The sequence below is a fragment of the Mastomys coucha genome, unplaced genomic scaffold (assembly GCF_008632895.1).
Source record: "Mastomys coucha isolate ucsf_1 unplaced genomic scaffold, UCSF_Mcou_1 pScaffold23, whole genome shotgun sequence".
NCBI lineage: Eukaryota > Metazoa > Chordata > Mammalia > Rodentia > Muridae > Mastomys > Mastomys coucha.
The window spans coordinates 29058332-29069944 of NW_022196906.1; the positions used below are offsets into that span (position 1 = coordinate 29058332).

Consider the following 11613-nt stretch of genomic DNA (forward strand, 5'->3'; position numbering starts at 1 on the left):
AAAAAAAAAAAAAAGAACTCAGTGTGAAGAAGAGAGATATAAAATAAATAATAAAGACTACAGTGTTAGAGTCTCACATACCTGGACCTGAATTCTGAACTATCCATCTGTTTTGAGCCTCCAAGTCACAGGTTTCCTGTTGTGTGACTGAGGGTGAAAACACAGCAGCTCCATCTGGGAGAGTGACTCAAAGTGGCAGAGAACAGTGGCTGTTAGGTTTGTGGTTGAGGTGGAAACAGCTGATCTCGTCTAAAGGACACATGTGCAGCTCCTTCCTCACTCATAGACCTGCTCTTCTTAGTCTTCTTTGTGTCCCACTCCAAGGACATAGCCAGCACAAATACACATGGGGCATGCACACACATATACACATACTATTCTGGATGGATCATCCAGCCCTCTCTGCTTGGTATATGGTTCAGGGCCAGGTGCAGATGGGCAGATGGAGAGGGTATTTCTAAAGCACACAGCAGCTCTGTATAGGCTAGCAATACCACACATGACAGCCATGTCTTCTGCAAAGACCTGGGAGTACAATAGGACAGGAGTTCATCAGAGCATCCCTTGGACAGCTGCTAGGGCCAATCTATCTGTGTTTATAATTCTGTGCATCACTTCCTCTTGCTCTCACATTCATCAGTGGTTTCAGAGGAACTGATCTTGCACCTGGTGACCAGCTCTGATGACTCTGATTCTAGGTTTGCTGGCCAGAACCCCGAAGTGAGGTCACCTACAGAGTAGTCCCATGAGGCAGCAGGAGAGCCATGAGCAATACCTCCCTTACCTACTCCTCAAAAGAACAGGTCTAGGAGAACAACCTCTGTCCTAGTGCATTCCCCTAAGCTTCAAAAAATACAAGAGCCTGAGAGGTAGTGGTGCACGCCTTTAATCCCAACACTCTGGAGGCAGAGGCAGGCAGATCTCTGAGTTCACAACCAGTCTGGTCTACAGAGTGAGTTCCAGACAGCCAGAGCCACAGAGAGAAACCCTGTCTCAACAAACAAACAAATAAACAAACAAAAAGGTTGGGCACAGAGCAGAAACAAAAAAGCCAACTTGGATCACTGCCTCCTACATCCACGGAACTGTCTTAGGTTACCACCAAGAGCTAGAAACAAGACAACAGGTCCACATAGGTAGAGTTTATATTTAAGTACAGATATATGACAAATAGAGAAATGAAGGTAGTGTAATGATGCATCATACTATGAAGCCACAGACTCAGGGCAATGGTGCAGAGAGTAACTGGGCAGGTCCTCTGCAACCTAGTTAGGGCCATCTCTCAAAGAATCTGGTTTTAACCTGAGATCTATACGGGATGGGGACAGAATGTTTCAGACTGAGAAAAACACAAAGACCCAATTTTGTCAGATGTAAAGATGGTCAGAGATAGCCAAATGTAGTATCAAGGATACCATGAGTACCAGGAGAGCTAAGACCCTGCACAGGCCACCCGAGGAACATGGGGTTGTTTAGATGTCATAAAGTCACAGCGGGGTATTAGTAAAGGAGTGATACCCCTGGGTTACATTTTAAAAGATTCCTGGAGCAACTGTGCAGCCCTGAGTAACTTCATGTAATGTTTGATCCATTTCATGCACTCCTGCTCTTTCATTTGTATTTATGGATGGCAAGTGTCTGTTGTCTCCTGCCCGAGATCACAACCCCAGGACCACATTCACACCCACACCTGAGAACACAGCCAAATCTGGACAGTTCACAGGCACACTGGGAAGGAAGGTCACCTACTCTTTCCTCTCTCTCCAAGTGCAGCATCTCTGACAGTTGATAGTCAGTGTCCAGGCTCTGGGGTGGTTCCACCTGATGCAGCCAGCCAGCTAGACCATGAGCAGACCCTCTTAGTCTAGGCGGTACCAGCACCAACCCTCCAGACAGTACCCTCTCTAAGCAGCATCTTGTTCCTTCTGTAGTGAATGGCCCTCTCTTGCTCAGATAAAGGCACTCTGGCCTACAATGGACTTTTTTAGATCCTAAAAAAACCTCATGAGCTGAAAATACTGCAACTCTAAAATGAATTTTATATCTATGATCTACATGCTAAGCATCCTATCTTGACATCCCAGTGTACTGTGGGGAGGGCACCAATGTTCACTTTGTGACTCTGTGGCTGGAAAGGGTTATAGTGCGTGCCCTTTGCCAGCATCACAAGATAGTCATCCTGCATATCACTGGCCTGGTAAAGGGCAAAATTCAAAATACAGTTTCTACTCAGTGTGTATTGCCTTTATATATTAGAAAAGGTTTGTTTTTTTTTTTTTAAATCACTGTAAGTCTTCACATGTCATTATAACTTTTTATTTTACCTTAAATCAAAGCTCTGTAAGCTGGGAAACTATCTATGCTCCCTAATTCACTAAGCAGGGACAAGGTAGGGAAATGTGCAGTCCAAGAATCCCCACAAAGGTGAACAAAGGTGTACCCAGAGCTCTACACTTGCTGCTGGCTGTCAGCTGTTATTTGGGAGTCCCTGGGAGCAGCATTTGATGTCAGAAGCCTCTCCCCAAATCCAGGTCATTTCTGCAGGTCTGTACTCCCTCCTTCCCGCCCCAAAATACCTGGTCAGCTCTAAGTGGGCCAATGGTCCACAGTGGCAAGGAAGTCTCTAGGTATCCATAGAGAGAGTCTTTCTGGATTCCTCAGAAGACCCCAGGATTAAAGGTAGAAGCAGGTATGAAAGGCTGGGCTATAGAAGAGTGGGTGGTGGTGTGGGAGCAAAGGGCCTCCTGGATGGATGTGAAGAGGGAGGAAGGCAAGGCCAGGTCTCCCCTTACTATATCAGCCTGTCTCCAGACAAGGGAGAGGTTAATAAGAAGCACTCTGTGGGCAGTCCTCAGCAGTAAGAGATAGAGGAGCTGGTCAGACACACGGACACACACACACACACACACACACACACACAGATGGCAAGGGGAGGTGAAGGGAGGAAGAGGGGAGGGGAGGGGAGGGGAGGGGAGGGGAACGGAAGGGAGGGGAGAGGCTGGTGTTCTGGGTGCTGCAGGAAAAGACCTGGCTTTGAAGTCCCTGAGCCACAAACCCTCTGGGTCTGGTGTTCAGGTTTTCAGAGCGTACCCAGGGCCATCTCTTGCCCACCTAACCCTTGAGGGGAGGGTAGAAATTACCGTCCGAGGACCTACAGCTTCATTATATCATAGAACCAAGGGACGTGGGTGGCCCCTCCCTTAGTCAAACTCGATTTGCTCCGTAACACTTAAGCCCTCCACGGCCACAACTCGCACATACCTCTCAGTGCATACTGGCCGTTACTATGAACGCACACAGCAACATAATGGCGTCCTACATACACACAAGTGCTCACAAACCCAGCTCCCATGCCTTCCCCTGCCCTACCCACTCCACAGCCACGTACAGCTTCTGAGGTCTGCTGGGCCCCGGAGGCCAGTGCACTCTCTTCCTCCATTCCTTGGTTGCTCTATTGCTCTCTGGTTTCGTCAATTTCAGCTCTGCCTCCTGCTGTTTGTTTGGTTGGTTGAAGGTCCCTGGAGCTATCTGCCAGAGAGCCCGGAGCTTCCAGGAGCAGGGAGTGGCTACATCTTCTCTCTGGGGACCTCTGAAAGTTGGATAAAGGGAATCCCTGATCCTGCAGACTTCTGTCCTTCCAAACTCAGCTTCTAAGAGGAAAGATCACCTGCTGTCATCTTCAAAGGCAGTGGGAAGGGGGCTACTAAAGAGGAGGCCACAGGAATATAAACAGAAGGAAGATACAGGGCAGATGGAGACACATTTCAGCCACACTGTTGAACCCCTTGGAAGTGTCCCCACTAAGCTGAGAGGGTCCCTAGGGAAGTCTATGCCAATAGTCCAAGGGAGTGAGTGGCCCGACACTCACAGCCTGCACTTACCATACCGTCCTCCAGGATTGTTCAGCCCTGTACCTGTGCCTAATCTATATGAGGAACTGACCCCTCAGCTCACTGAGTACCAAACCTAGAAAGCCCTAGGTCCCCTAGGTCCTCCCCATTTGCCTCCCACCCTCCCCCCTGCCCACAAGCCTACCCACCATGCTCATACAGAGTGTGGGCTTAATCCCGAGGCTTCAGCACTCACAGGGTCATTCCAGCACCCAGGCCTAGAAGGAGGCAGTAAAAGCATAAGACCCTAGCCAATCAGTGCTTAGGGACTGAGGACAAGAGGCCAGGTTTGTTCAGCATGTCTGGGCTATACCCCATACCTACTCCCCCATGGAGCAGCAGGCTCAGTATTGCACTATGGAGTACCTCTGGGTAGAGACTCGACATGAACTGCAACAGAGCCATGGGTAAGGATGCATATACAAATCCCTATCTATTAGATCCCAAACCCATACTCAGGATAACTGATATCTTCGCCAGTAGTCCTCCTCCCGACCCTTTTAGGAACCATACTTTCCTACAAGTTCAATACGCATAGCCCTTGCAGCACTTTCCCAGGTGCAGTAAAATCTTTTTAAAAGAGAGAGAATAAACAACAAGGTGTACCATTAAAACTGAGAAATTGAGGCACAGAGAAAAGAATACCCCCGGGGTACAGGCTCCCTGTAAGACAAGAGAGGCCAGAGACACCACATCTTCTCTAGGTCTCTTTAGTGTTCATTTAATGATCCGGTCCCAGGCTCTGGTCCCCACCCCAACTCCAGGGCACACCTGGCTGTAGCCAGCTCAGCTGGCCTAGTTGGCCTGTTAGTCTGCTCCTGAAAGGATGTTTTCTTCCCTCTCGATCTGGACAGCTGCTGAGACAGTGATGTAGAGAACTGGGTGCTGCAGGGGACAGGGCCACAGGTGGTGCTAACCTGCAGGCTGAGTGGAGTAGGAAGGTGGCCAGCTTGGTCACCTCTTGCCCTGGCGGGGTGCAGAAAAGAGCTGCCTCCCCATCACTGCAGAAGGAAGGAGCCCAAGGTCCTGGAAGCAGGGCTGGATTAGGACAGGGAACAGAGGCTCAATGGCAAGGGAAGAAAATGAAGCACTTTATTTTATTTTATTTTATTTTATTTTATTTTTCCTTGTTTGTTTTTCTTTCTTTTTTTTTATTTTTATTTTTTTGTTGTTGTTGTTTGGTTGTTTGGTTGGTTGGTTTTGGTTTTTCGAGACAGGGTTTCTCTGTATAGCCCTGGCTATCCTAGAACTCACTCTGTAGACCAGGCTGGCCTCGAACTCAGAAATCCACCTGCCTCTGCCTCCCAAGTACTGGGATTAAAGGTGTGTGCTACCATCGCCTAGCTCTTGTTTGTTTTTCAAGACCTGGTTTCTATGTGTAGCTCTGGCTGTCCTCGAACTTGAGCTCTGTAGGTCAAGTTGGCCTCATACTCACTGAGATCCACCTGACTCTGCCTCGCTGAGTGGAAGCGCATGCCGCCCCTACCCAGCTTTCTGGCATCAGTTCAGTTAAAGAGTGGAGTCATGGACCAACTTCTAGGACCCATTACCAAACCCTACCTGGTCTCACTCCCAAACAGGTTGGGCCCACAGCCCTTTCTTAGCTGATGTTAGCTGATGGAAAGAGTGTAAGGGGAGGAAAGAAAGGGTGCTAGGCCTGAAACTCATGCCCTACCCACTTCTGGAGGCAGGAAATGGACAGAGGCCAAGTCAAAACCTCCACTCTTCCGCCTCACTCACTCTTCTCCTTAGTGGTCTCACCAGCTCTCCTCTATCCCAAGCCCCTTCCTGGTGTCTCTAACTCCATCTCCTCCTGTACCTCCCCTGCCCCCACCCTAGTTACATAAGGGGCCTGAGGACACACAGAGGGAGCTTTGTTGTCAAACCAAATCCATACGGAGCCAGAATCAGCCAAGGCAGCTGTTCCCCATTCCCTCCGCCTTGGCAGGGTTGAAACTCTGGGCAGGAAGCCCCTACACGCCTCCATTTGGGAAGACAGGGGACAAACACTGGCCCCAGGGCCCTGGGCAGCTGAATGGGTGGCCGGGGATCAGTCACCACTGTGTTGGACCACAGCAAGGAACCAGCTGGTCTCTAAGAGAGAACAAAGCCCCAGTGCAAAGCCAAGGTCCCAAAGACAACAAAGAAGCCAACTCTAGGCCAGGAGCAGCCAACATAGTGCCAGGCTCTAGGCAAGGAATCCCAGGTTCTGAGTGTGTGCCTCTCTACCCTCCCCTCTCTCCCTCTCTCTCTCCCTCCCTCCCTCCTTCCCTCCCTCTCTCTCTCTGTCTCTCTCTCTCTCTCCCTCCCTCTTTCTCTCTATGCTTCTGGGGCAAGACTGGGAGGACTGGGAGTGCTGGAGATCTGAAAGAGATAAAACAGGTGGGCAAAAGGGGGTCCAGAAGAAGGGACAATGAATTTAGAGAAAAGAGCCCACAATGTTTTTAAGGATAGTCCCCACACTCCATCAACACACTCTTGTCCCCAAGGCCTTCAGCCCTTGCCCTCTCAAATTAACATGGCCAGTTCAGTCTAATCCAGCACACTGGGCATTTCCAGACCCCTCATTTTAACTCACCAAATCTTAGGGGCCCACCATGCCCCAGAAGAGATTAGCCTCAACAACTGGGACCATGTAAATCGGATGGGCCGAGGAAAGGCAATGTGTGTGTGAAGTGGGGAGGGGGTTCAGGAGTTAGAAAACCAGAGTCACACTTCAGGCGTGGCCCCACATGGTCCCTCCCTGCCTTTGACCTTGAACAAGAAAAGAGACCAGTTTTCTCCATTACTTGTAAAAGGAAGCATATGGCCGAGCAGTGGTGGTGCATGCCTATAATCCCAGCACTTGGAAGGCAGAGGCAGGTGAATTTCTGAGTTCGAGACCAGCCTGGTCTACAGAGTGAGTTCTAGGACAGCTGGGGCCACACAGAGAAACCCTGTCTCAGAAAAACTAATAACTAAAAAAAAAAAAAAGGAAGCATTATGGAGCAGTTCCTAGGTACCAGTCAGGTACTAGTGCAGAGGACATGGTGATGATGGACCACTCACCCTCCAGCAAGCCGACACTAATATCTACCTCTGGGGTCTCTTCCAGGGAAAGGAATGTTTATCTCACTTTGCAATGTAAAATCCCTTGAGTGATGCAGATACTAATATCTGTACCTCAACAGACAAGCAGGCGTGCTAATTTAAAGCCAATCAAAAAGCAAGATCTGCCTGAGTTCACTTGGCTGGACAGAGGACACAGAAGTGGCTCGGAGTCTTGCCCAGCTCAATGCCCTTCTTCCCCAGGGCCAAAAGGTAGGAAGTCTCCCCTGGGATAAAGGAAGGCTAGCCAGCATTTGTCCAGTACTATATCGGAGGCACTGAGTATTATCTGAAGTGCTACCTCATTAAGAAGTGTTAATTTCGTGGAGGTGTAAATATTGCTAACAAGGACTGCTGAGGGTAGGAAGGAAGGAAGGGCCTACAGCCTGTCTGTCCCCAGAGACACAAATCCCCGGGGTTCACAGCATCTCAGAGGAGCCTTTGGCTCTGCCCGCACTCGGAGATTCCTTCTGGACTCAGGTTTGCAGGTGAGAGATGTGTGCAGACTGGAGAAAGCAGAGGGACTCGGGAAGCCTCCCTAGAACATTGGCTCAGGGTGACCTGAAGAACAAAGGCAATTCAGAATGGTCATTACCAAAGATGACCAAGCCATGTGGCAAGGCTATATAAGCAAAGGCTGAGAGGTGACAAAGCCATATGGCATGCTACCAGGAACAGGAGAAACTTAGTGGAGATGAATAGAGGTTTAGAAAGCAAACAAACTTTTTTTTTTTTTTTTCAGCTAAGAAACCCTCTGTCCCAGTTTTAGAAGGATTTAGCTGGAACTCCAGTATGTGGATATAAGAACAAAGCCCTGAGTCTGCAGACGCCACCCAACTGAGCGCTCAGCCCCCAAGACACCTTTCTTGGGCAAATAACAAGAAGTTGACATAGGAACAGGAAGTGAGGTTATGACTACCCTTGGCAGGGATCTGAAAGCTACTAAAAAGGGGTAACTACCTGAACTTAGAGTAGCGAAGGGGCATGTTCTCCTTGGGGACTTGGGCCTGCCTATATCCAAATACAGGACCTTCACCCATATTCTAGCACGAGATGGGGCTGGGCAGTGTAAAGACAAAGCTAGAAAGCCTAAAGTACATTTTTCTATTAACTCCTCAAAGAAATGTTTATCGAGCAACTATTTGCTAGTAATCATTTCAGGCCATAAGAAAAGGTCAGTGAGAGCCAAGAGCAGTAGACAGTACAGTTAGTCCCAGCACTTGGGAGGCAGAGGCAGGCAGAACTATGAGTTCTAGGGCCAGCCTGATCTATATAAGTGAGCTCTAAGACAGCTAAGGCTACACAGTGAGCAAGGCAGACAAGACCTTAGAGCTTGAAGTCCTAAGCCTTCCAGGAGGAAAATGCCTTAAGTGTTCAGATCCATTCCACTCTACGAACATGCCTTCCTGTTCTCGTCTCTCCTCAGCACTGTCCCTGTTTCTGTCAAGGTCACGGATGTGTCTCAATGACCTTCAATGGCCCATCACACAGCAGGCTTCCAAAACTTGCAGGTGGCCATCTGAAGAGCCCCTAGCTGCTGCCTCTCCCTACACAGCTGGCACAGTCTTCGACAAGGAAATGAACAGACCAGCAAAGTAAAAACGTGCATCTCCTCCCTCTGGTTCTGTGACAATCACTTGGGATCAAAGTTAACTGTAGCTGAATTTTCCCATTCCCAGAGCTCCAGGACCCCTCCAGGCTATGCCACCAATAATTCCACAAATCCTCAACACCAGCGCATGCCCAGCCCAGCATCCCTCCTCCTGGGCAGAGGATAACTCAAAAGGACAAGATGGGGGTCTTTGAGGAGCCCCTCTGGCAGTGAGTCGGCTCAGACGGGGCACTGAGGAGCACCAGACAGTATGGGTAATCCTCTCTAAGTCCAGACGCTGCACCGGGACGGTGACCTGGGTGGGTGCCCAGGCTCAGACACCAACAGAGCCCCTCCCCTTCCCCACGTGTCTAGGCGGTTGCCCAAGAAAGTCTTTTCAGCCTTGTGGGCGGCATTTCCAAGGAATAAGAGGAGCAGGCAGGCGGGGCAGATGGAAGTAATTACCGGCGGGAAAGAGGAGAGGCGCTGGGCTGGGAGGGGCCAGCAGGGAAGGAGAGAGGGAGTGGGGGAGCCCTGGCCTGCCCCACTGAAAGGGATGAGAAACCCAACTAGACATAGGCTCTGGCAGCATAGAGAGGCCTGGATTTGTGTCCCCTTTTGATACTAAGTAACCGTGACCTTGACGTCTTTCTTTTATAAATGTATATATATCTGATGGGACTGGTTAAGACAAGCTCCAGCTCAGAAGTGGAGAACACAGGGCTGAAAAGTGCAGGCTTGGGAAACACACTCAGCCCGGGTGGGCCCCACAGTTCAAGAGTGGTGTGTGACCTTGGTAGAGTAATTGCCTTCTTCCCCAGCCTATTTCATTTACAAAGAGGCTTGCAAGGGGTGACAGAAATGTACTTCGATGCTCTCCCTCCTGCCGTCTTTTTCAGTTTTCCCTTAAATAGTGTGTTCTCACATGCATGCACATGTGGCTGTGGATGCACACCAGTATATATGTGCAGATCAAAGGACAATCTCAGCCTTTCACCTTGTTTGAAACAAGGACTCTTTGTTGTTCACACAGCACATGCCAAGACAGCTGGCCCTCAAGTCCCCGGTGATTCTCCAGTCTCCATTTCCCACCTCACTATAAAAGCCCTGGGATTACAGAGGGATACTATGCAGTCTGGCCTCCCACAAGTCTTGGGGACTCACTCAGGCTCTTAAGCTTAAGTAACAAGTGCTTTACCCACCGAGGCATCTTGCTAGCCCTAATAAATTGTTTGAGTCAAAAAAATATATATAACAAAAATAACAAAAACCTCACGTAATACAGTCTGGCCTCCAGCCTTTGAACTCCTGGTCCTTCTGCCTCCACCTGAGAAATACTAGGATTACATGGATGAACCACCATGCCTAGCCCTATGTGCCTTTGTTATTATAAGAGTATTCTTAGAATGGTATAAAATTGTAGCCTGTAGGTACAAGTGGCATCACCACAGCACCTGGAGGAAGACTTAGGTCCAAAGCAGAAATACTGTGTTTGGGCTCAGCAGGAAAGGATAGCCTCAAGCTTCAACGGCTTTTGGGCTTCCTGAAATTCACTGAGCTGCACTTAGACCCGTGCCTCATCCCAAGACTGAGCTGCCGCATCCTCCTCCCTGCCCAGCCTAGAGCAGATCCAAGGGCTTCACAACGGAGACAGTCACATCTGCCTTCTGCATGGCTGCTTTGGGGATCAGGTAGGAAGAGCTGCACAGGACCCCATATCCTGAAAGCCTCAACCCAATATAGCCCTTGTGTGGATTTCAGACCAGGCTCTGGCTGAGACCTCCGTACTCCTCGGGACCCCGTGCCACCACTACTTCCACCTGCATTAGTCAGACACACCTCAGGACTGTAGAAGGTATGGAGGGTTGGAAGACACTCTCCATCTCATGGGGGCGAGGGTGGGAGTGTGGGCTGAACACACAGAGATGTGTTGGAGCTTCTCTGGAAAAAGCTAACAAAAGGAGGTGTAAGCTAATGACACAGCCATGTACTAGCTATTTCCCGGTGGAAACTAAAATCTTGGGGTCAGAAACAAGGATCTTTAGGAAGAAGGGGGATCCTAAGGGCTAGAGCAAAGAGAAACAGGAGCTAGGCTGAACAGCACCAGTTCATTGCAGGGAAGTGGCTGAATTGGTGTTAGGGGACTCAATACTGGCTAGTGGAGCAGGAAGTGTGAACCTCTCACTTGCTCTGCCCTCTGATGTCCAAATCTATCTTCTAATGGCTGCAGCTCCACCTTGTTCAAAATCTGTAGGTTCAGCCTCCAGACCTTCTTAGGGCCCCATGCTCCCGCTCTAAGCCCGTGGCCTTGAACTTGACAGTTTTTAATTGCTGTGTTAATACAATGACTATAACTGTCTTGTATTACCTGGAGAGGTGCCCTCCCTTCAACGTGCAGTATAAACCTGGAACCATGACAGCAGGGGTTCTTACTTCCTTGGGCAGCCTTGGGGAAGGTACTCTGAGGAGAGAAAAGAGGCCTGGTGCAGCCTGAAGAACAGGGGCAGATGCCAGCCCCGTGGAGTAACAGCAGATTGGCCATGCCTCAAGATGGAGCTAAGAAGCAGGACTGACCTGATCCTCCATACCCAGGGAAGAAAGGAGGTCCTTCCCAGGATTTCTGATGATTCCAGAAAGGGGCCGAGTCTTAATTCTACCCGGAAAACGAAATCCTATGATACTAAAACAGCTGGTAGGGTAGAGGGGCCAAGGCGCTTTTGTGAGTGAGTCACTGGTTCAGAGAATGGAGCAAGAGAGGGAAGGGAAGAGGGCCTAGAAGGCACTGGGGGCTTCCTCATCCTGGGCCGCCAGTCCTAGCCAGAAGAGGGTGTTGGATTCCCTGGAACTGGAATTAGCCACTATATGGATACTTGGGAATTGAGCCTGGGTCCCCTGTAAAATTACTCAGTGCTCTTATAACCACTGAGCTATCTTGGAGAGATATAATCCCAAAAGAGGGTTATTAAGACAGGGTCTCGGCCGGGCAGTGGTGGCACACGCCTTTAATCCCAGCACTTGGGAGGCAGAGGCAGGCGGATTTCTGAG

The 11613-nt window shown here is 49.7% G+C and overlaps 1 protein-coding gene across 2 annotated transcripts in view; it reads right to left on the reverse strand.

Moving 5' to 3' along the window:
• The window catches only part of St3gal4 (ST3 beta-galactoside alpha-2,3-sialyltransferase 4), a 52877-nt gene that overhangs the window by 38776 nt on the left and 2488 nt on the right, over positions 1–11613 (reverse strand). Inside the window, exon 1 of one of the 2 annotated variants that reach the window (XM_031345284.1) lies at positions 82–2271. The exons of the other annotated variant lie outside the window; for it this stretch is intronic. The gene's annotated coding sequence lies outside the window, so the exon portion shown is untranslated. Of the gene's footprint in view, positions 1–81; positions 2272–11613 lie in introns of those variants that run through there. 2 annotated transcript variants of the gene reach the window in all.